At 47.4% G+C, this 25,870-nt stretch overlaps 1 protein-coding gene across 1 annotated transcript in view; it reads left to right on the forward strand.

Annotated features, from left to right (window-relative positions):
• The first annotated feature begins 4,984 nt into the window (after window positions 1–4,984).
• The window catches only part of LOC115197607 (prickle-like protein 1), a 74,929-nt gene continuing 54,043 nt past the window's right edge, over window positions 4,985–25,870 (forward strand). Inside the window, exon 1 of the mRNA XM_029759284.1 lies at window positions 4,985–5,273. The gene's annotated coding sequence lies outside the window, so the exon portion shown is untranslated. The remainder of the gene's footprint in view (window positions 5,274–25,870) is intronic.

The raw sequence follows: 25,870 nt of genomic DNA on the forward strand, positions 1-25,870 counted from the left end.
TCAACTGGCTAAAAGCTGAATGCCCTGCAGGCCTTTTGTGGCTTTGGCTCAGGGCAGTGGGTTCTAATTGGTCAGACCAGTGTTTGAAGTATGGAGAGAAGCCAGGTGACTGGTGGACTGGAGAGACTGAAGACATCCAGCTGTTTGGCCCAGGCTGCCCTGCCTCAGCCTCAGCTCTGGTCACTTGTTTGTTTGTCATCCTGTGTAAACTCATGAAGCAACAGGATCCTTCTCTTTGGAAAAAGAAGCCCCTCAATTATGTTCGGATGTAGAATTGTAGTACAGATTCTGCATCCGGTGAGCACTGTACCAGAACACTTCTCACTGTAATGTCTCGGGTGTAATTGCAGATCAGCCTTCCATTTAGAGAACGTAATGTCTCAAAAAGGTTAGCTACATTCTAATTATTTCGAAACATTTCGTTAGACAAACAATGACAGAAAGAATATTCTAAATTTGCCAGTGTTTGTATTGATGTCACAAATTGGCTTGCGAGAGGAAGCGAAACCATGCCAACACCATAAAATCAATGAAGCCGACTATGTCGACGAAATGAGTTGACACAAGCACCACGGATACAGAGACAGAGTCAACATATAGCCTCCAAATCAAAGAGAGCATATGGTGAGAAGCCAGTGGTTAAAGACCATACTAACAGCCCAGCAAATAACCTCACCTAGACCCAGCAACCAGTGGCACAACCGCAATCACATTTGTAAAGTTCTCATCTACTGTCAGATAGAAGAAGAAGAAGAATAAGAAGAATGTGGACGTTCCAAACAAACCTTAACCAAATGTAAAGTCTAGGTCAAAACAACCACAATCCAAGTGTGCAGTAACAGCTCGCTCATCTGTTTATTGCTAGGGTATGCACTATGCAATATACATGTATAATATAGTTTACATCATGTCTATAAAATATGTATGCAGAGGGGGGATTCTGTGTTGCTGAATTTTTCATACCCACCAGCATTATATTATACCAGGTTGTCTACCAAAGCACGCAAAGTACCCACCGCCTCTCCTTCCAGTTCTCTGCTGCCAATGACTGGAACGAACTGCAAAAATCTCTGAAGCTGGAGACTCTTACCTCCCTCACTAGCTTTAAGCACCAGCTGTCAGAGCAGCTCACAGATCACTGCACCTGTACATAGCTCATCTGTAAATAGGCCATCCAATCTACCTCATCCCCATACTGTATTTATTTATTTATTTATTTATCTTGCTCCTTTGCACCCAATTATCTCAACTTGCACATTCATCTTCTGCACATCCTACCATTCCAGTGTTTAATTGTTATATTGTAATTACTTCGCCACCATGGCCTATTTATTGCCTTACCTCTCTTATCCTACCTCATTTGCACATGCTGTATATAGATTTTTCTACTGTATAATTGATTGTATGTTTGTTTATTCCATGTGTAACTCTGTGTTGTTGTATGTGTCGAACTGCTTTGCTTAATCTTGGCCAGATTGCAGTTGCAAATGAGAACTTGTTCTCAACTTGTCTACCGGGTTAAATAAAGGTGAAATAAAAAATAAAAATAAAAAAAGATATGGGGCCAGAATGAATCCATTGTTGAAGGCTTGACTTTAGGGCATGCTGAAGCTCAGCTATTGTCATAGCTGGACTCACACCGGAAGATTTCTCTCAATTAATAATGGAAACAGAGAGAGAGAAAGTGTAATAGCTCTTCGCTTCAAGGGAAAGTATCAAAGTCACAAAGTGCTTATTGTGGGCTTGTGTCTGAGGCACGGAGCTCAAATAGGAATATATTCTTGGGGAAAACTGTATCTTCCTACTAATTAATAATAATCATATAATTAGACCAGTTTTGCTGGAGAGAGAGAGAGAGAGAGAGAGAGAGAGAGAGAGAGAGAGAGAGAGAGAGAGAGAGAGAGAGAGAGAGAGAGAGAGAGAGAGAGAGAGAGCGATCTCTGCAGGGGGCACCCTGAGCTCCCAATCTTGTTAAAAATATTAAAGATTTAGCACAACGAAAGCATTCCCTTCTGTTCTGTCACAAAACCTGAGAAACATAACATACAGCTGCATTGGAAGGGTTTTTTCCTCAGATCAAATGATGAATCTCCAAAGTGCTATCCGCTCACTGATCAAGTAAATGACTTAGCTTGTACTCTATATGAGTGATTATCCCTCTTTTGTCAAAGTGGCTGAATGAACAAATAATTTGGGCCGTTTTCTAAGAGCTTTTCCAAAGTAGTTGTTTAGTCCAGGACAGCCGGTCCTGAATGTAGCAGTGAAGAAACTTCATCTGAACACAGTGAAACATGCTGCGCTTGCTTGGTATGCAAGCCATCCTAATGGTTCTACAGCCCAGTGATGCTGCATTGTGAGAGCCTTTTTACAACACTGTCATAAATATCACATTAGATAAGCAATAGATTAAGATAAGTGATAAGTGATAGGGAAAGAGGTTTGCTTAATAAACATTCTGCTCTAACCCACGTAGAGCATTAGGGTAGCAGTAAATCATTTGGCCTGACAGACAGATATGCTATCTGATTCAGTGTCCTTTCTCGAGACAGCATGACCAACCAACACTGACCATTAAAGGGCTCTGTGTGGCTAATTTACAACACTCATTGGTTGAACTGAACCGTTTCTTAACATCAAGATACTGTGATGTAAAAATAGTTCTGCTGTTTGTTTTGTTTACTTCCCAGCACACTCAAATACTTTGAACATGGTTGTAACTCTTAGTATGTCTCGCTATTTTACAGGGGAACAGAAATGGGAAAAAGAAACACACAAAGAAAATATATTTCAATGAAGTGCAACGCCAAAGAGAAGTAGGCTTTACATCCATCTGGTCCAGATGAAACCTGTCAGAGCAGTGCACTCCGGCCGTTGAACTCTCTCTCTCTCTCTGTGTGTGTGTGTGTGTGTGTGTGTGTGTGTGTGTGTGTGTGTGTGTGTGTGTGTGTGTGTGTGTGTGTGTGTGTGTGTGTGTGTGTGTGTGGAGATTGATTGACAGGGTTTGGCAGAACCTGGTCCCACTTATAATGCTTTCAGCGGACCATGACCTGGGTCAACCAATGACCGATCTCCTTATTCTAATGTTAGGGGTCAAAGGTCATCCAATCAGAATGAGCCATTTGTCACATTTATATTACACATGTAGCTTAAAGCTTTGATGTCCCATTTTGTAAAAGTGATGTGGTCCCAAAGACATCAATACTGACCTCATCTTTGACCTTTAGGGGGTTATTTTGGAGCCTTGTCAGACTTGCTCCAGTTGTTTTGGTCCATGCTAAGTGATAACAATCAATCATAACATATTATACCTATGCTTTTCTCTAAATGCTTCAAAAACAGTCGACCTTTTGAAGCCCTATACTGTTCAAAGACAGATTGGTTAGCTTACTAACTCTAAAACTTCAATCAACCAGAGGCATTTGACTGATCCAATAACAGAGAGTTGAGCGATGGCCCTTTTTCAGAGTGTGCATGTACAGTGCCTTCAGAAAATATTCATACCGTCAATGTAATGAAAATAAAGTCCAGAAATATCTCATTTACATAAGTATTCACACCCCTGAGTCAATATTTTGTATAAACATCTTTGGCCGCGTTTATAGTTGTGAGTATTTCTGGGTAAGACTCAAAGAGGTTTCCACTCATGGTTTGTGAGTATTTCTGGGTAAGACTCAAAGAGGTTTCCACTCCTGGTTTGTGAGTATTTCTGGGTAAGACTCAAAGAGGTTTCCACTCCTGGTTTGTGAGTATTTCTGGGTAAGACTCAAAGAGGTTTCCACTCCTGGTTTGTGCAACATTTGCCCCTTTATTCTTTTCAAAATTCTTCAAGCTCTATAAAATTGGTTGTTGATCATTGCTAGACAACCGTTTCAGGTCTTGCCATAGATTTTCAAGTAGATTTAAGTCAAAACTGTAACTCGGACACTCAGGAACATTCACTGTCTTCTTAGTAAGCAAATCTAGTGTAGATTTGGCCTTGTGTTTTAGGTTATTGTCTTGCTGAAAGGTGAATTCATCTCCCAGTGTCTGGTGGAAAGCAGACCGTACAAGATTTTCCTCTAGGATTTTGCCTGTGCTTAGCTCCATTCCATGTATTTTTTATCCTGAAAAACTCCCGTCCAACAAGCATACCCATAACATGATGCAGCCACCACTATGCTTGAAAATATGGTGTGTAGAACGGTGACAAAAAAATAGAAATCTACTCAATCTAATCAATTCAGCTGTAACACAACAAAATGTGGAAGAATTCAAGGATGTGAATACTTTCTGAAAGCACTGTTGGTTTACCTTTCATTGACTGTAAATAGGGGTACTGTTACATCACCTGTGTGCAGAAAACATTTAAAAAAGAATGTGTAGCTTATTCTTCTTTGGTGGTAAAAGGAACCAAGAGGGCTGTGAAAGTGATTGGTTTCTATCACCTGCGATAAAGCTCTTATGGTGATGGAGGAGGGAGTGTGGGTGATGTGTGTCACTAGGATGGGACTGGGGAGAATACAGAGAGAGAGAGAGAGAGAGAGAGAGAGAGAGAGAGAGAGAGAGAGAGAGAGAGAGAGAGAGAGATATTGAGATATTATTAATTGCAGGCCAATCCATGATTTTCATGAGATTTCATAAATGTTCAAAATCCATTATGTGGCTGGGCTGAGGCAATTTAACTAAAACAAAACATTTACTTTGCATCCTCTGCACAAGCTTTCGATTTTATCCAGATGTGCAGGCTATAGCTCACTCAATGACTCACTTTGTTAACATCTATGATACAGTATTAAAGACTTTCTCTGGAGCAGTCCCAGTGGAAATGGAAGCAGGAGTGAAACTCGCGGCAAAAATCGTCAACGTTCTCGAGATTACTAAGAATGTCCACCTCTCTCTCTCCCTCTCTCTCTCTCTCTCTCTCTCTCTCTCTCTCTCGGTGGGGGTTGCTTGTTTAAGCCAATAGGCAAAGAGCAATGCTAATGCCATTTCGGTGTGGCTCGAGTTGAGCCCATTATTACGAACGGGGCGCTAGTGAATTTATAAGGAGATGCTGTGACAGTCATAGATTAACTTTTACAAAGTAGTCTCCCTAGTTCACTCGTTTTGCCTACAACATGCAGTCGCCGACATTTGGACGAATCTAACCGCGCAGTTCGGGACAAGTCTGCGGGACAGCGGTGCGCTTTCTGGACATTTCATCCTATGCCAATGCGACGTAACTTGAATCGTTTCTACACATCAAGGAATATTAGTTCTGGATTCTTTGTTTACCACGACTGAACTCTTTGGGGGTAAGGATACCATTTATGTTGCGTCCTTGTATCAGCGTATCAAATATCAAATGATAGCCTGTTGCGTAATGGAAACATGTTTATATTGCAATTTCGTTTAACTTTTATGAGGCTGAATTGAGCTGCCCAGTGAAGTGTGTTTTATTTGATGAAATTATTTATCATGAGCAAGCTATATTAATAGTGAATGAGTCACTTTATTAGGCTACCATTCACAATAAGCTTTGTGCTATTTGTTTATCTAGAGAAGTACATTTTCGATCAGAGTCTCTCTCATATTTAAATGCCCTGCTGTTGACTCAGAAAACGTGTCGGCCTTTTTTTTAGCAAAGGTCTGAGAGGGGCTTTCTATGATACATATCAAATAGGCCTCCGTTATGCATGGCCTGTAAGTTATTATGAATGCTTTTCAGAAATGAAATAGCCTTGCCTACATGGGAAATTAACAAAGTCTAGCTAGCCTGACCTTCCGATAAGATCACAAATAGGCTACTTTCCTTGTCAGTTGTGGTCTTGTGAAAAATACCTAACTTCAATACTTGAAGCAATATGGTCTAAAATATAGCGGGTGTATGTGTCGAACTTCGAAGTGTGGAGGATCCCTGGGTTGCAGATGTATGGACTCAGCTGTTGCCTGTCACTTTGGTGACAACTGGTCGGCGCAGAGAACTGTGACTGGCCGCTGCTGCTGCGCTGTCTGTCAGTCTCTCCCTGCGCGGTCACATCCCCAACTCCGGGAGAGCCGCCTTGCGCTCTGCTCGACGGGTGAAGGGAGAGCCGCCTTGCGCTCTGCTCGACGGGTGAAGGGAGAGCCGCCTTGCGCTCTGCTCGACGGGTGAAGGGAGAGCCGCCTTGCGCTCTGCTCGACGGGTGAAGGGAGAGCCGCCTTACGCTCTGCTCGACGGGTGAAGGGAGAGTCGCCTTGCGCTCTGCTCGACGGGTGAAGGGAGAGCCGCCTTGCGCTCTGCTCGACGGGTGAACGGAGAGCCGCCTTACGCTCTGCTCGACGGTTGAAGGGAGAGTCGCCTTGCGCTCTGATCGACGGGTGAAGGGAGAGCCGCCTTGCGCTCTGCTCGACGGGTGAAGGGAGAGCCGCCTTGCGCTCTGCTCGACGGGTGAAGGGAGAGCCGCCTTGCGCTCTGCTCGACGGGTGAAGGGAGAGCCGCCTTGCGCTCTGCTCGACGGGTGAACGGAGAGCCGCCTTACGCTCTGCTCGACGGGTGAAGGGAGAGCCGCCTTGCGCTCTGCTCAACGGGTGAAGGGAGAGCCGCCTTGTTTACTCTCTCTCCAAAGTGTCACCTTTCACTCCTTTTCTGTCGTCTCGTGTGTTTAAGATTATTGATGGATATATTGCTAACTGACGTCTCTCAGTGAAACTAAGCACCTGTGCTTACTGCTCATACAGTTCAAACCACTGCTTCATAATCACACATCTTTTTGAAGAGATTCACACACGCACACACTCATCTCAATATTTTAGGATAGCCAAAGGCACCAACACATAGCAGTGGATGTTATATTTATTAAAGTTATCCACAAATAATATTTGCTCCCAACATGGTACTGTAATGTCTCTCTACGAGAGATGGGTGTAGGAGTCAGGCGCAGGAGAGAAGTTAATTCCAGAAACCAGAGTTTAATAAAGTCCATCAAAAAAATCATACAGGCACCGGACAAGAAATACACAGTCCAACAATGACCAAAAGAACGAAATCCCAAGGAAATAACCTGAATTAAAAAATTATGACCAAAAACAATGTTTCCCAAACATAAACAGGGAAATGAAAATAAACCCGCACAACACAAAGTGGGTAGAAAGAATATAAATACTCACACTAATCAACCCAAACAAGGAACAGGTGCACAACAAAACAGACACGACTAAACGAAAAGGAAAAAAGGATCAGTGGCAGCTAGTAGCCCGGCGACGACGACCGCCGAGCACCACCCGAACAGGGAGAGGAGCCACCTTCGGTGGAAGTCGTGACAGTACCCCGCCTGACGCGCGGCTCCCGCAGCACGCCGACACCGGCCTCGAGGACGACCCGGAGGATGAGGCGCAGAGCGAACCGGACGGTGGTTGTGGAACTCCCTCAGCAATGATGGGTCCAAGATGTCCCCCCTTCTTACCCAGCACCTTTCCTCCGGGCCGTACCCCTCCCAAACCACTAGGTACTGCAGGCCCCCCACCCAGCGCCTAGAGTCCAGGATGGACCATACAGTGTACGCCGGTGCCCCCTCGATGTCCAGGGGGGGCGGAGGGACCTCCCGCACCTCAGCGTCTTGCAGTGGACCAGCTACCACCGGCCTGAGGAGAGACACATGAAACGAGGGGTTAATACGATAGTGAGGGGGAAGTCTTAACCTATAACACACCTCGTTTATCCTCCTCAGGACTTTAAATGGCCCTACAAACCGTGGCCCCAGCTTCCGGCAGGGCAGGCGGAGGGACAGGTTTCGGGTCGAGAGCCAGACCCGGTCCCCCGGCACGAATACTGGAGCCTTACTGCGGTGGCGGTCAGCGCTCACCTTCTGCCGTTCACCAGCCCGTTTAAGAGATTCCTGGACGGCTCTCCAGGTCTCCTTCGAGCGCTGTACCCAATCCTCCACCGCAGGAACCTCGGTCTGGCCCTGATGCCATGGTACCAGGACCGGCTGATAGCCCAACACGCACTGAAACGGTGACATGTTAGTGGACGAGTGGCGGAGTGAATTCTGGGCCATCTCAGCCCATGGGACGAACCTCGCCCACTCTCCTGGCCGGTCCTGGCAATATGACCGCAAAAACCTGCCCACATCCTGATTAACTCTTTCCACCGGCCCATTACTCTCGGGGTGAAAACCAGAGGTCAGGCTGATCGAGACCCCCAGACGCTCCATAAACGCCCTCCACACCCGGGACGTAAACTGGGGACCCCGATCAGAAACTATGTCCTCAGGCACCCCATAATGCCGGAAGACGTGTGTAAACAGGGCCTCTGCGGTCTGTAGGGCCGTAGGCAGGCCGGGCAAAGGGATGAGACGGTAGGACTTAGAAAACCTATCCACAACGACCAGGATCGTAGTGTTCTCCTGCGATGGAGGAAGATCGATGAGGAAATCCACCAACAGGTGAGACCAAGGCCGCTGTGGAACGGGAAGGGGCTGTAACTCCCCTCTAGGCAGGTGTCTAGGAGCCTTACACTGAGCGCACACCGAACAGGAGGAGATGTACATCCTCACGTCCTTAGCTAAAGTGGGCCACCAGTACCTCTCTCTAAGACCCCGCACCGTCCGATCAATACCTGGAGGACCAGAGGAGGGTAGCGTGTGAGCCCATCTGATCAATCTATCACGAACACCAAGCGGAACGTACTTCCGACCAGTTGGACAACCTGGTGGAGGGGGGGATCTGATCATGATGCCTGCTTGATGTCCGTGCCAACCTCCAACACCACAAGTGCCAACCGGCAAGAGGCCGGAGGTATGGGAGTGGGATCGATTGAACGCTCCTCAGTATCATAGAGACGGGACAGTGTGTCAGCCTAGTGTTTTGAGAACCAGGTATATATGAGATGGTGAAGCGGAATCTCGTGAAAAACATCACCCACCTAGCCTGACGGGGATTCAGTCTCCTCGCCACCCGGATGTACTCCAGATTATGGTGGTCAGTCAAGATGAGAAAAGAGTGTTTGTTTATGTCCCTCAAGCCAATGTCTCCACACCTTCAGGGCTCTGACCACAGCCAGCAACTCCCGGTCCCCCACATCATAGTTTCGCTCCACCTGACTGAGCTTCCTAGAAAAGAAAGTGCAGCGGCGAAGCTTAGGGGGTGTGCCCAAGCGCTGGGAGAGCACAGCTCCAACCCCAGCCTCAGACGCATCCACCTCTACCATGAATGGCAAAGAGGGGTCCGGATGTGCCAAGATGGGAGCATCAGTGAACAGAGCCTTCATACGACCAAAAGCTTTGTCCGCCTCTGCCGACCACCTCAAACGCACCAGACCCTCCTTCAGCAGTGAGGTAATGGGAGCAGCCACCTGTCCAAAACCCCGGATAAACCTCCGGTAGTAATTGGCAAACTCTAAAAACCGCTGCACTTCTTTTACTGTGGTCGGAGTCGGCCATTCACGCACAGCCGTAATGCGGTCACATTCCATCTTCACCCCAAATGTGGAAATGCAATTCCCCAGAAAGGAGACGGATGGTTTGGAAAAAACACATTTCTCGGCCTTGACGTATAAGTCATGCTCCAACAATCGTCCAAGTACCTTGCGCACCAGGGACACATGCTCGGCGCGTGTAGCGGAATAGATCAGAATGTCATCGATGTAGACCACCACACCCTGTCCGTGCAAGTCCCTGAGAATCTTGTCTACAAAGGATTGGAAAACTGCTGGAGCATTCTTCAACCCATACGGCATGACGAAGTACTCATAATGGCCAGATGTAGTACTAAACGCGGTTTTCCACTCATCTCCATCTCGGATACGCACCAAGTTATTCTCGCTCCTGAGATCCAATTTTGTGAAGAAGCGTGCTCCGTGAAATGACTCCACCGCCGTGGCTATGAGAGGTAGTGGGTAACTGAAACCCACTGTAATAGAATTTAGACCTCGATGATCAATACACGGACGCAGACCTCCATCCTTCTTCTTCACAAAAAAGAAACTCGAGGAGACGGGTGACATGGATGGCCGACTGTATCCCTGTCTCAGAGATTCAGTGATATATGTCTCCATAGCCACTGTCTCCTCCTGTGACAAGGGATACACGTGACTCTTAGGAAGTGCAGCGTTAACCTGGAGGTCTATCGCACAATCCCCTCGTCGATGTGGTGGTAATTGGGTCGCCCTCTTTTTACTGAAAGCGATAGCCAAATCGGAATATTCGGAGGGAATGCGCACGTGGAGACTTGGTCTGGACTTTCCACCGTCGTCGCACCGATGGAAACACCTAAACACCTACCTGAGCACTCCTCTGACCACCCCTCTAGAGCCCCCTGTCTCCAGGAAATTTTTGGATTGTGATCAGCCAATCAGGGAAACCCCAGCACCACTGGAAACGCAGGAGAATTAATGAGGAAGAGACTAATCCGCTCCTCATGGCCCCCTGCGTCGCCATGTCCAGTGGAACCGTGGCCTCCCTGACCAGCCCTGACCCTAATGGTCGACTATCTAAGGCGTGCACGGAGAAGGGTTGGTCCAACTGAACCAAGGGAATCCCTAACCTATTAGCGAACCCACGATCAATAAAACTCCCTGCTGTGCCTGAGTCTACTAGCGCCTTATGCTGGGAGTCAGGGGAAAATTCAGGGAAGGAAACATACACATACATATTACCAACAGGTGAGTTTGGTGCGAACTCACCTGGGGTGTTCGAGCAGCACTCTGCCTGCCCTCTCGACTCCCTGACGAGCTCCTCCAGCACCGGTTAGCAGTGTGTCCTCTGCGACCACAACTGGTGCAGGAGAAAGCTCCTCCTCCGGTCAACCTAGCAGCAGTAATTCCCAAATCCATGGGAATCGGAGCAGGTGGGCTGGGAGGTGGAACAAGCAGGACCCGATCAGGATGCCCACGGGCAGTCAGCAAATTGTCCAGTCGAATGGACATGTCGATGAGCTGGTCCAACGTAAGGGAGGTGTCCCGACAGGCTAGCTCCCCGCGGACGTCCTCTCGTAGGCTACACCTATAATGGTCTATCAGGTCCCTCTCATTCCACCCCGCGCCTGCAGCCAGGGTCCGGAACTCCAGTGCGAAGTCCTGTGCGCACCTCGTCTCCTGCCTCAGATGAAACAGACGTTCACCCGCCGCTCTACCCTCTGGTGGATGGTCAAACACAGCCCGGAAGCGGCGGGTGAACTCTGCTGTAATCCTGCCTCACTGAGTCTGGACCTTCCCAAACTGCGTTGGACCACTCCAGGGCTCTTCCAGAAAGGCAGGAGACGAGGGCGTTAACACTCTCCTTTCCCGAAGGAATTGGCCGAACGGTCGCCAGGTAAAGTTCAAATTGAAGCATGAACCCCTTGCACCCGGCAGCCGCTCCATCGTACTCCCTCGGGAGTGCGAGTCGAACCCCGCTGGAACTGGATACCGTTGGAGAGGGTGGTGGTGCAGGCTGAAGAGTGGCGGAGGATGGTGTAGCGATACCACTCCTCTCCCGTCTCTCCAGTTTCGACAGTACCTGGTCCATAGCCGTTCCATAGATGGGGAAGGCGCGTCTGCTCCTGCTGACTCCATAATTCAGGTGCGTGTTTCTGTAATGTCTCTCTACGAGAGATGGGTGTAGGAGTCAGGCGCAGGAGAGAAGTTAATTCCAGAAACCAGAGTTTAATAAAGTCCATCAAAAAACCATACAGGCACCGGACAAAAAATACACAGTCCAACAATGACCAAAAGAACGAAATCCCAAGGACATAACCTGAATGAAAAAAATATGAACAAAAACGTTTCCAAAACATAAACAGGGAAACGAAAATAAACCCGCACGACACAAAGTGGGTAGAAAGAATATAAATACTCACACTAATCAACCCAAACAAGGAACAGGTGCACAACAAAACAGACACGACTAAACGAAAAGGAAAAAAGGATCAGTGGCAGCTAGTAGACCGGCGACGACGACGGCCGAGCACCACCTGAACAGGGACAGGAGCCACCTTCGGTGGAAGTCGTGACAGGTACAGTCAACATCAGCATAAGCATGTCTCCCATGCTCTTTCTATGGATGCTTGTATTATAGTGTGCCTCTGTGGTATGCTCTAGGCTCAATATCAGTCAGATGGAGGAAGAGCAGGACAACCCTCGCTCTCTCACACACACACACACACACACACACACACACACACACACACACACACACACACACACACACACACACACACACACACACATGCACGCCACACACATACACTTACACAGACAGGCTGGCTTGTAATCTGTCACTGTGGCCACAGCTGGGGGGCTGTATGGGGGAAAGAAAAGCATATCTCTCTCTCTCTCTCTAACTCTCTCTCTCTCCTGATCCCAGCACAGCCCTGTTTAAAGCCTGTCTTCTCAGAGAGGGGAGAACAGACTTATCCGTTCTCAGACTTCAGAGTGGTCTCCTACAGTGTCATGCATGAGAGGTTTTAACTGTCACTTGGTCAGGCAGGGATTATGTACAATACATTTGGGGGTTGAGTTAGTGTGACCCCGTTCATGTGGAAGTTATTATTGAATCTGAGAACAGAAACATTTGTGTTTGAAACACTATGGAATGCTGTGTGTGTGTGTGTGTGTGTGTGTGTGTGTGTGTGTGTGTGTGTGTGTGTGTGTGTGTGTGTGTGTGTGTGTGTGTGTGTGTGTGTGTGTGTGTGTGTGTGTGTGTGTGTGTGTGTGTGTGTGTGTACGTGTCCAAGTGTGTGTTCATCTGTGTGTGTGTGTGTTTCTTGGGAAAATAGGGAAAGGGAAAGCACTCAGAGTAGAAATCAAGGTATGGGTGTCACCTAGTGGCTAGAACAGTCACTCACTGCTTTGGTTGGCAGCTTTTTGGTCAGCTCATTAATGACATTTCATTATGACATAACTATCTGAAGTGAAATCATATCTAGGTGATTTATTGCATCTCTTCATAAGATAATGATACTTGATGATACTCCAAAAGGGATAATGTTTGTGTGCTCAATATTTTATTTATTGATTTAATAAGGCAAGTCAGTTAAGAACAAATTCTTATTTTACAATGACGGCCAACACCGGACAACACTGGGCCAATTGTGTGCCCCAACCTATGGGACTCCGAATCACAGCTGGTTGTGATACAGCCTGGATTTGAACCAGGGTGTCTGTAGTGACATGTCAAGGGCTGAGATGCAATGACTTAGACCACTGTGCCACTCAGGAGCCCCACATTGGCATAGTAATTGCAGGATCATAATAGCTGTTCTGGACCACTGTGTGATCACGCTTACCGTAGCCGATGTGAGTAAGACCTTTAAATGCGTTAACATTCACAAGGCCGCAGGGCCAGATGGATTACCAGAATGCATGACCACCATAGACCACCAAGAACACCAACGTAACCTGTCTAAATGACTATCACCCCGTAGCGCTCAACGGAAGGCCCAAAAAATTCTCGAAGACTCCAGCCACCCAAGCCACAGACTATTATCTCTGCTACCGCACGTCAAGCGGTACTGATGCACCAAGTCTGGAACCAACAGGTCTCTGAACAGCTTCTACCCCCAAGCCATAAGACTGCTAAAACAGATTGCTAAATAGCGAAATAATAGCTTCCCGGACTACCTGCAGTGACCATTTTTTTGCACTAACTCTCTTGCACTGACTCTATAAATACACATTGGAGACTCTCACATACTTACACTGACACACACACACACACACACACACATGCATACTGACGCTACACCCTCACTCACACACACACACACACTGAGAAGGGAAATAAAAGCTTTGGTTTGTTATAAATTCTCTTTGACTTCATCTTGGAAACATTGCAGATGCACCATGGCCAACTCTTGAGTTCCAGCTCAATAAATGTTAAGTATGTAGAATCGATCGTTGTTTATTATATTTTTATATGCAGCAGTGTATTGTTAAATCCTCACAGAATCAGCACTGTGTAGTTGAGAACCCTGCCTGCTTATTCTCATACGAACTCTTCAAGTTACAGTAAATTAGGCTGGTCCCAGATCTGTTTTTACGATGTAGGCCTATGGCCAACTCCTATGGTCTTTACTATTAGCCTGGTCCCAGAGCTGTTTGCTCAGTATGACTTCTAATGTCTTTGTCAATGCAAATAGGAGTTGACTATACAGCACAAACAGATCTGGAACCAGGCTACACAACTCATCCAGTGAAAGAGACCGGTTCCATAAGGTGCTGTGGTGTGCCAGTGCGTTAGTATAGCCTCAGCTAGAGGACTGATCACAGACATTCATCTAATCTTAGACATATACAGTCAGACACGTCGGCGTCTGTGTGTATGTGTGTGTGTGTGTGCACACGTGTGTGGCAGATACCCAACAGTGTGTGTGTGCAAGTTGTGTGTGTGTTTGTTAGTGAGTGTGTGCTGCAGACCCTAGCCGAGTATGAATAAGCAGAAAAGACCCGTTGCCAGTGTGTGTGTGTGTGTATGTTTCTCCTGTGTTGATTTAATACCCGTAACAGTGAAATGTACACAGAGCTGTGTTTGTGCAGGGCTGAATAAATCACCCTCGCATCCGTGTAAATCGCTCTCAAGCCAAATACTCTGGCACTGTGCTGACAGGCTTTTATCCCCAGACAGACAGACATAGTATGTGTGTGTGTGTGTGTGTGTGTGTGTGTGTGTGTGTGTGTGTGTGTGTGTGTGTGTGTGTGTGTGTGTGTGTGTGTGTGTGTGTGTGTGTGTGTGTGTGTGTGCGTGCGAGCGTGCGTGCGTGCGTGCTTGCATGCATATGTATGAGTGTGTGTGTGGCCCAGCCCAGGTCGCTGCCTACCTGCCGTAAGGGCTAAAAGCAGTATCAGACAGATCCGTGTGACAAGCATGAGAGAGAGAGAGAGAGAGAGAGAGAGAGACAGAGAGAGAGAGAGAGAGAGACAGACAGAGAGAGAGAGAGAGAGAGAGAGAGAGAGAGAGAGAGAGAGAGAGAGAGAGAGTGAAAGAGAGAGAGAGGCTGGAATAACCCTGTTTTTCATGGCCAGACTAGGGAGAGTTGGTGGTGGCAGTCAAACCATGGCAGTGACGGCAGAGCCCGTCGGTGGCCTTGACCATAAATAGTTTGTGGTCGACCCTGGTGGTCCCTACACACACCGTCACTTGCAGACTCACTCCATGTCTATTGCTGTGCTTCTTTAGTCGTGCTATAGTGTCTGGGTAATGTACAGACATTATCTTCGACATGAGAGTTGAATTATAGCTTTATGTTTGCTTTGCTTTTCTTGCGTCAAAGTTTCAACTTTCAACTCCAACATGCTAATGCTGAGGCCTGCATGTGAGGCCTGTCTGGACTGCCTTTTGGGGATGCCTGTCTGGACTGCCTGTTTGGGATGCCTGTCTGTGCTCCCTGTCTGGGCTGCTTGTCTGGGTTGCCTGTCTGGTCTGCCTGTTTGGGCGGCCTGCACCCCACATTGAATCCACATGCTAAGCACTTAGCGCTTCCAGGCACAACTTTGTTTATTAGGAGTTGTAGGAAGATGTGGGGGGAAACAGAGTTGGCACAGACGCTGGAGTTTAATGCCTTACCAGATCATCTGTGTTGCTGTAACCACACACATAACGTAATGGTGGGTAAAACATTCAGACCACCAAGATGATGAAAGTCATTACGACGGCACACACACATTTAATTATTTCCCCCATGCATACTCAAGATGACCAGCTATGAAATAATACTGTATCACAGTCATGGAACATGTGCAAAACTCCCTGATCCTTTGTGATCAGAGTTTTGCAAAGAACATGTCATTCACACTTCTATCTACACCCATTGTGGTTCTGGAAAGTTAATCTCACCCAACCTGACCCAGAACCAGATCCAAACAAACCCCATCGGAGGGTCTGTTTTCCCCCTCTCAGACCCAGATCCAGACTAGCCCCAGACTGTTTTCCCCCTCTCAGACCCAGACCCAGACTAGCCCCAGACTGTTTTCCCCCTCTCAGATCCAGATCCAGACTAGCCCCAGACTGTTTTCCCCCTCTCAGACCCAGATCCAGACTAGCCCCAGACTGTTTTCCCCCTCTCAGAACCAGACCCAGACTAGCCCCAGACTGTTTTCCCCCTCTCAGATCCAGACTAGCCCCAGACTGTTTTCCCCCTCTCAGATCCAGATCCAGACTAGCCCCAGACTGTTTTCCCCCTCTCAGACCCAGATCCAGACTAGCCCCAGACTGTTTTCCCCCTCTCAGAACCAGACCCAGACCTAGACTGTTTTTCCCCTGTCAGACCCAGATCCAGACTAGCCCCAGACTGTTTTCCCCCTCTCAGAACCAGACCCAGACCCAGACCTAGACTGTTTTTCCCCTGTCAGACCCAGATCCAGACTAGCCCCAGACTGTTTTCCCCCTCTCAGATCCAGACTAGCCCCAGACTGTTTTCCCCTTCTCAGAACCAGACCCAGACTAGCCCCAGACTGTTTTCCCCCTCTCAGACCCAGATCCAGACTAGCCCCAGACTGTTTTCTCCCTCTCAGACCCAGATCCAGACTAGCCCCAGACTGCCCCCCCTCCTCTTCACTTACAGGGATCCTAACTCTAGTAAACAGACTGTTTTCCCCCTCTCAGAACTGGACCCAGACCCAGACTGTTTTTCCCCTGTCAGACCCAGATCCAGACTAGCCCCAGACTGTTTTCCCCCTCTCAGATCCAGACTAGCCCCAGACTGTTTTCCCCCTCTCAGACCCAGACCCAGACTAGCCGCAGACTGTTTTCCCCCTCTCAGACCCAGATCCAGACTAGCCCCAGACTGTTTTCCCCCTCTCAGAACCAGACCCAGACTAGCCCCAGACTGTTTTCCCCCTCTCAGACCCAGATCCAGACTAGCCCCAGACTGTTTTCTCCCTCTCAGACCCAGATCCAGACTAGCCCCAGACTGCCCCCCCTCCTCTTCACTTACAGGGATCCTAATTCTAGTAAACAGAGCAGCAGCGTCACATGGAGAAGAGAGGATAGTAATTTTTTCAGCAGACCCTGCCACTTGTTTTGATAGTCATTAAAGAACACTACGGGGGATTCATATAGAGCCTTCCGGGCTCCTGGTTCTCTGGCCCCCTCACTTTCTGGCCCCCTGGCTTTCTGGTCCCTAGCCCCCTGGGACCCTAGCCCCCTGGCTCCCTGGCCCTCTTGGTCCCCTGGCTCCCTGGCTCTCTGGTCCCTAGCCCCCTGGGTCCCAAGCCCCCTGGCTCTCTGGCTCCCTGGGCCCCTGGCTCCCTGGCTCTCTGCCCCCCTGGACCCCTAACTCCCTGGCCTCCTGGCTCCCTGCTGTCTGGCTGTCTAGCGTTCTGTGGCCCCCTGGGTCTCTGGCCACCTAGCTCCCTGGCCCCCTGGTTGGAAGTATGCAAAATGTCCCTTCCCTGGTCCTTCCTGTGTTTCTCATTCCAGACCTGCCGCCCTGTAGCCTAGCCCCTGGTCTGTTAACACTAGGGGTCAAACAGGGAGAATTGATGATGCGGAAAAGGTCAGATATTTAAAAATAGACTTTACAGGGCGTGGGGTTTATACATCCTGCAGCAAAGGTATTTCCTGGGATTTGTCCTAAAGGCCATGGTGGACTATAATAGATTTTATCTGTAATTTGGGTGTTGGGAATTTTACTTGGAATATTGTTCTACAGGAAGTGTTACTACTATGTAACTGATTAAGTTTCCTGAATGGCTGACATGGCAACTCGTGGTGATGATCTGGTTACATGTCACCATTTAGCCTAGATGCATTATTTATGATGAGGCCAGAAATCACAAATGGATTATGATGAAGCATAGAATGGAATTGAAATGATATCCAGTGATTCTGAATGGCTCTGAAAATAAGAAGATTACAGAGATGAGTAGACTGATATAGTCCCTCCCTCTCCTGTGGAGAGATGTAATAATTAGGCCACTGCTCATCCACTCCTCCTCCATTATCTAACTCTGTTTTTCATAATGTGAGATCATCTATCTTCTGGTCCAGAGATAATTCTCTTAAAGACATGCTACGGAACTTTGGCAACTACTAAACCTTTTTTAAACCTCCCGCTTTGGGCTGGATGTGTCCATGTGTAGTTCATACATGCATAATCTATGATCAGAATTACTGTCTTTCCTCAGTGAGCCGCGAAATCACTCGTTTGAAAACAACTGTGTTTCTGGAAGCCAAGCTGCGCCATTTTCCCTACATTTTCACCTCTGTGTCACAGCCCCCTAGCAATTCGAGTTCTAGCCAATGAGCTTCAGCCCCTCACCATTTGAGTGACAGCTAGAAAGAGTCACATTATGCACACACAGCAGAGCGGGCGAGAGAACAATGACATGGTGCACATATCTGCACATGTGTGACGTAGTACGCAATTTTAGGTGACCAGTCATGGCTCATGAGCACTACTTTCAGAACTACTGGTTAAAAAGTATACAAAAGTACTGGAAAATCTCTTTAACATGATCTTCCAGTGCAGGAAAGTGCACAATACTCACTTCTACACTACAGTGAGGAGTGAATTAGATTCCAGTCTGGAGGTGTTTTTCACTGATATGTGTTGCGTGGTTAGCAGCATAAACAAACATACTCAGTAATGACCAAGCAGAGGTTCTCAATTAGGCCCTGCACGAGAGAAGAGGAACGCTACAAAGACAGAAACTGTCCCTAACTCAAGTTTCAAGTTTTAATGTCACGTGCACAAGTACAATGAAATGCCTGTCTTCCAAGCTCTAAACCCAACAATGCAATAATCAATAACAATGTAATAGTAAAAACAACATACGGTAGAACAAGAACGCACAACAAATAAAAATAAGAAATAAGAAGAACACGATAAAGTAAGTAAGATATATACAGGGTCAGTTCCAGTACCATATTTACAATGTGCAGGGAGACTGGAGTGATAGAGGTAGATATGGATAGGAGTAAAATGACTAGGCATCAGGATATATGACAAACAGAGTTGCAGCAGTGGTATAAATTAGTCAGTATAAATGTGTGTGCATGTTATGTTAGTGTTAGCAAATTAAGGGTGTGAGCATGTGTGTGTGTGTGTGTGTGTGTGTGTGTGTGTGTGTGTGTGTGTGTGTGTGTGTGTGTGTGTGTGTGTGTGTGTGTGTGTGTGTGTTGGTGTGTTGGTGTGTTGGTGTGTCAGTGTGCGTGAGTGTGTAGAGTCCTGTTAGTGTGCATAGACAAAAAAAATCCACTGCAGCCACATCGATGAGGATGGGGGCGTACTCGCCCCCATATTTAACAACTGTCTTGGTGTGTTTGGACCATGATAGTTCGTTGGTGATGTGGACACCAAGGAACTTGAAACCCTCGACCCACTCCACTTCAGCTCAGTTGATGTCAGCCTGTTCGACCCTCCTTTTCCTATAGTCCACGATCAGCTCCTTTGTCTTGCTCACATTGAGGGAGAGGTTGTTGTCTCTGACCTCTTCCCTATAGGCTGTCTCATCGTTGTCGGCGACTGTTGTGTCGTCAGCAAACTTAATGATGGTGTTGCTTGCTTGGCCACGCAGTTGTGGGTGAACAGGGAGTACAGGAGGGAACTAAGCACGTAACCTTGAGGGGCCCCAGTGTTGAGGAACAGCGTGGTAGATGTATTGTTGCCAAGAGGTGTTTAGTCCCAGGGTCCTTAGCTTAGTGATGAGCTTTGTGGGCACTATGGTGTTGAACGCTGAGCTGTATTCAATGAACAGCATTCTCACATAGGTGTTCCTTTTGTCCAGGTGGGAAAGGGCAGTGTGGAGTGCGATAGAGATTGTGTCATCTATGGATCTGTTGGGGCAGTATGTGAATTGGTTAGTGGTGGTTTACCTACTCGTTTACGAATTCTTACATGGCACCCCGCCCTCCTCCCCCTTTTCTCCGTCTTTTCTTTACGCTACTGATGGGGATTTGGTCCTTGTTTTGACAAAGCAGTATATCATTCACGTCGAACTCATTAAATACATTTTTTTTGTTCAGTTTGAGGTGAGTAATTGCTGTTCTGATGTCCAGAAGTTATTTTCGGTCATAAGAGATGGTAGCAGCAACATTATGTACAAAATGAGTTACAAACAATGCAAAAAAACTAACAAAATAGCACAGTTGGTTAGGAGCCCGTAATACGGCAGCCATCCCCTCTGGCGCAATTATTATTCTTCCCTAGCACTTTAATGGCCATGCTCACACCTCCCAATCTTACATCATGGATGCATCCCAGGTAGCTAACAGATATTTTAGTAGTCAGCACCTCACCACCTAATTCCAGTCTGATTTCAGAGGACCTACACAATTTAGGTCTGGACCCAAAAAGAATTGTCTCAGTTTTTTCAGTTTTACCTAAGTGCAGAGATTATTATCTCCAAGCCATTTGCCAATGTTAGTAAGCTCTGTGCTAAGTATACTCTCTAACATAGTTTTACTTTTGTGAGACACTTAAAGTGTTTAAAAAAGACGGCAAGAACAAGCATCTTTCATATTGTTCATATACAGTAAAAAACAGAAGAGGAACAAGCTCGCTCCCCTGTGGAACGCTGCAACTCATTGGTGTTGCCTGAGACAGTGAACCATGAACCTCTACTACTTGCTCCCTACCTGACAAATAGGACAAAAAATACCCAGCCTAGAGGGATACTGCTTAACCCCACTGCCTCCAGTTTGGAAATTAGGAGACAGGTTAACTGTATCAAAGGCCTTCTGTAGGGCCAGCAGTACCATTCCACAGAGATTTCCCTCATCAATCTCTTTCCTGATGAAGTCAGTCAAGTAAAGTAGACATGGATGAATGTAGTATGTTTTTCTAAAACCTGACTGTTTGTTGACAAATTCATACATCTGCTCAAGTACAACTCTCTCCATGATCTTTGATGTTATACTGAGAATTGATACAGGTCTATAATTTCCAGGGTCAGACTTTGTCTCTTTCTTATGCAGAGGTATAACTTTAGCTTGTTTAAAGGCCTTATTCCTTGCTTGGATAGATTCCTGAATCTCATGATTAAACCAAGGGCTAGATGTCTGCTTTACTCTGACCCATCTAATGGGAACCATCACATTCACCACATCAAGGAATCTACATTTAAAGGCTTTCCCGGCACTGTCTACCCCTACACTATCCAGCACAGGTGACCAGTCAATTTTACCCACTTGCTCTCTAAACATTTCAACACAGTATTTTTTGAGTCCTCTGATTCCAAAACAGTTTTGTGACACTTAATATATATTTTTTAAAAACATCCTTGTGCAAAATGTATTTCCTTCACCAGGGAATCTGTACAGTTTGACAACACAAGTTCGAGATCTTCATAGAATGCATTCTGATTGGATCCTTCTTGGATCCCGGCCAGAAAGAGAGGGAAAAGTTGAACCGGGTAAACAGCAGGGCCCATCTCGCTTGCCTGAAGTTGAGGCGCTTGGCGCTGTGGAGATGCTCCAGGTTTTTGTGGTTAGTCCACACAATGAACGGATGTTCCGCCCCTTCCAGCCAGTGCCTCCTTTCGTCCAACGCCATCTTCACTGCGAGAAGCTCCCGATTCCCTACATCGTAGTTCCTCTCCGTGGCGTTGAGGCGGTGGGAGAAAAAGGCGCAGGGATGCAGCTTAAGGTCCAGGGAAGAACGTTGGAACAGGACAGCCTCCACTCTGACATCCGAAGAATTGGCCTCCACCACGAACTGAAAAGAAGGGTCAGGATGAACCAAGATAGGAGCAGTGGTGAAGCGGTGTTTGAGGTCTCGGAACGCCCGGTTAGCGGCAGAGAACCACGTGAACGGAACCTTGGTAGAGGTGAGTGCAGACAAGGGGGAAGCCAGGGTGCTGTAACCCCGGGTAAAGCGGTGATAAAAGTTGGCAAACCCCAGGAAACGTTGCAGCTGCACCCAGGATGTAGGCTGAGGCCATCCCACCACCGCTCTCACTTTCCCAGAATCCATCTGGACACTCCCAGCAGAGATGATGTAACCCATAAAGAGGATGGTGGAGCGATGGAACTCACACTTCTCCGCCTTCACAAACAGCTGATTCTCCAAAAGGCATTGAAGAACCTGCCGGATGTGGAGCATGTGTTCTTGGGGGGAGCAGGAGAAGACGAGGATGTCATCAATGCAGACGAAGATGAACTGGTTCAACATGTCACGGAGAACATCATTTACCAGAGCCTGGAACACATCAGGGGCATTGTTGAGGCCAAAAGGCATGACCAGATATTCGTAAAGGGGGTCTTCCACTCGTCCCCCTCTCGTATCCGCACCAGGTGGTAGGCGTTCCGTAGATCCAGCTTGGAAAACACAGTGGCCCCCTGGAGCGGCTCGAAGGCCGAGGAAATGAGTGGTAGCGGGTAACAGTTTCTTAACAGTAATGTCATTGAGTCCCGGGTAGTCAATGCACGGGTGCAGGCTTTTGTCCTGCGGGGATGGTACTCTGCGGGGATGGTGGGGAGGTCCGGGGCACCATCCGTGCCCCCAGGAAGACATCCCAGGGCAGGTTGCACTGACTTCAGACAATGGCGTGGCAGAACAGACTTCAGGCCATGATGGCACCAGACCCAGTTGATGAGAGAATTGTGTCACTCGAGCCAGGAGAATCTCAAAACCACGGGAATCTGAGGAGACTTGATGAGCAGAAATTGAATAGTCTCGCTGTGATTCCCTGACACCCGTAGGTTGATGGGAGTGGTATTATGAGTGACCCGGCCTATAGAGCGCCCGTCCAGTGCTCTAACATCTATGGGAATGGAGAGCGGCTAAGTTGGGATGTTCAGCTCGGAAGCCAGGGTAGCGTCCAAAATGCACTCATCGGCCCCAGAGTCAATGAGGAACCGGAGAGATTTAGACTGGTTTCCACACAGCAGAATGGCATGAAAAGGGGGTGCGAGCAAGGGAAGCAGAAAAGTTCTCCCTATGGCCCACCAGAGTACTCGCTCCTACCGGTGAGCCTTGTCTTTTAATTAACCTGTTTGGGATAGGGGGCAGTATTTTCACGGCCGGATAAAAAACGTACCCGATTTAATCTGGTTACTACTCCTGCCCAGAAACTAGAATATGCATATAATTAGTAGATTTGGATAGAAAACACTCTAAAGTTTCTAAAACTGTTTTAATGGTGTCTGTGAGTATAACAGAACTCATATGGCAGGCCAAAACCTGAGAAGATTCCATACAGGACGTGCCCTGTCTGACAATTTATTGTCCTTCTGTAGCCTCTCTATCGAAAATACAGCATCTGTGCTGTAACGTGACATTTTCTAAGGCTTCCATTGGCTCTCAGAAGGTGCCAGAAAGTGGAATGAGATGTCTGCAGTCTCTGGGCTAAGTACAGCAGCTCTGTTTGTTACTGGCCTGCCTGGGGACAGTGACACTGGGGACAGTGACACTGGAGATGCGCGTCCACGAGACTACTCCATTTTTTTCTTTCAGTCTTTGAATGAATACAATGTCGCCCGGTTGGAATATTATTGCTATTTTACGAGAAAAATAGCATAAAAATGTATTTTAAACAGCGTTTGACATGCTTCGAAGTACGGTAATGGAATATTTTGACATTTTTTTCACGAAATGCGCTCGCGCGTCACCCTTCGGATAGTGACCTCAACACACGAACAAAACAGAGCTATGTCAATATAACAATGGATTATTTCGAACCAAAACAACATTTGTTGTTGAAGTAGAAGTCCTGGGAGTGCATTCTGACGAAGAACAGCAAATGTAATCCAATTTTTCTTATAGTAATTCTGAGTTTAGTGAGCACCAAACTTGGTGGGTGTCAAATTAGCTAGCCTGTGATGGCCGAGCTATCTACTCAGAATATTGCTAAATGTGCTTTCGCCGAAAAACTATTTTAAAATCTGACACCCCGATTGCATAAAGGAGTTCTGTATCTATAATTCTTAAAATAATTGTTATGTTTTTTGTGAACGTTTATCGTGAGTAATTTAGTAAATTCACCGGAAGTTTGCGGTGGGTATGCTAGTTCTGAACATCACATGCTAATGTAAAAAGCGGGTTTTTGATATAAATATGAACTTGATTGAACAAAACATGCATGTATTGTATAACAACCTAGGAGTGTCATCTGATGAAGATCATCAAAGGTAAGTGCTGCATTTAGCTGTGGTTTTGGTTTTTGTGACATATATGCTTGCTTTGAAAATGGCTGTGATTATTTTTGGCAGGGTACTCTGCTGACATTATCTAATGTTTTGCTTTCGCTGTAAAGCCTTTTTGAAATTGGACAATGTGGTTAGATTAACGAGAGTCTTGTCTTTAAAATGGTGTAAATGTTTGAGAAATTGAAGTTATAGCATTTAAGGTATTTGTATTTCGCGCCACGCTCTACCATTGGATATTGGTGAGGCGTTCCGCTAGCGGAACGTCTGTCCCTAAAAGGTTTAAAGGACAAGAAAACACAAAATGACCAAGAGTCCCACAATGCAGACAACTCTTCGTGTTGATCCTGTATTGCCGTTCCGCTGGTGACAGCCCAGCTCTGCCTAGTTGCATAGGCTCGGGAAGCGGTGACTCGGCCTTCTTCGGCGACTCTTGGGGGAAGTCGGGAAGCCTCGGATTTTCTTGGCAACGGGACCGTCGGAGACATTAGGGATGACTCGGAGGCAAGGTGGAATCCCGGGACATGCAAGCGAAATCGAATTTCCTCAACCTCCGTCATTCCCGTAATCGCCCATCGATACGGATGGTCAACACAATGAGGGAATCGAGATCCGTAGGTAACTCCCGAGCTGCATTCTCGTCTTTGACTTCCTCCGAGACGCCGTGCAGGAACATATCGAACAGTACTTCCTGGTTCCAAGCACTCTCCGCTGCCAACGTGCGGAAATCCACCGCGTAGTCTGCCACACTGCGGGAGTCCTGCCGAAGCTGGATTCGCTTCCAGGCAGCTTCTCTCCCGGAGAACAGGGCATCAAAAACCATCTTCACCTGTCCCAGGAACTCCTCCAGACTAGCGCATATGGCCGGCTGGTGTTCCCACACAGCAGTAGCTCAGGTGAGAGCCCTCCAGGACATCAGCGTGATGAGGTAGGCTATCTTGGAGCGATCTGAGGGGAAAGAGGAGGGCTGAAGCTTGAAGATGAGGGCACACTGAGCTAGAAACGCCCGACAGCTGCTCGGCTCTCCATTGAAGCGTTCCGGGGGATGTAAGTGGGGCTCCAGAGAAGTTGGCGTGAACGATGAGACGGCACTGCTAACCATTGAGTTACTGAGGGGCTGTGGGGTTACCACCATGGTAGGCTGCCTCCCAGACAACCCATGGAATTGCTCCAGCAAAATGTCCAACGCCCGGTCATGGCGTTCAGCCAACGTTTGGACTCCCTCCATAAGACCACTAAGCAATTCCTCGTGCCTACCAATGGAGGCTCCTTGCGCAGCTGGCCCGGGTCTGCTGGGTCAGTCATGGCCAGTTTGTACTATCACGTTTTCAGGGAAGACCCAGATGCAGACAACATTGAAGTAACAACAGGTTATTCATCCAACAGGGGCAGGCAAAAGACAGGTCAAGGGCAGGCAGGATTCAGTTATCCAGACAGGTGGGGCAAAGGTACAGGATGGCAGGCAGGCTCAGGGTCTGGGTAGGCAGAGGTCAGTAATCCAGATAGGTGGGCAAAGGTACAGGACGGCAGGCAGGCTCAGGGTTAGGGCAGGTAGAATGGTCAACACCGGGAAAACTAGAAAACAGGAACAATCGAGAGACAGGAACAGAGGGAAAACCGCTGGTAGGCTTGACGAAACAAAACGAACTGGCAACAGACAAACAGAGAACACAGGTATAAATACACAGGGGATAATGGGCAAGATGGGTGACACCTGGAGGGGGGTGGAGACAATCACAAAGACAGGTGAAACAGATCAGGGTGTGACAGAAAGGTTGGAATATAACATTCCTTCCAAGTGCTGGATGCCATCAAAAGTGTTGGCATGACTGAGAAGTTGCTGAGAATTTACAGTTACTTCATCTAGATCT

This window comes from Salmo trutta, chromosome 7 (genome assembly GCF_901001165.1).
Source record: "Salmo trutta chromosome 7, fSalTru1.1, whole genome shotgun sequence".
In the NCBI taxonomy this organism is placed as follows: Eukaryota; Metazoa; Chordata; class Actinopteri; order Salmoniformes; family Salmonidae; genus Salmo; species Salmo trutta.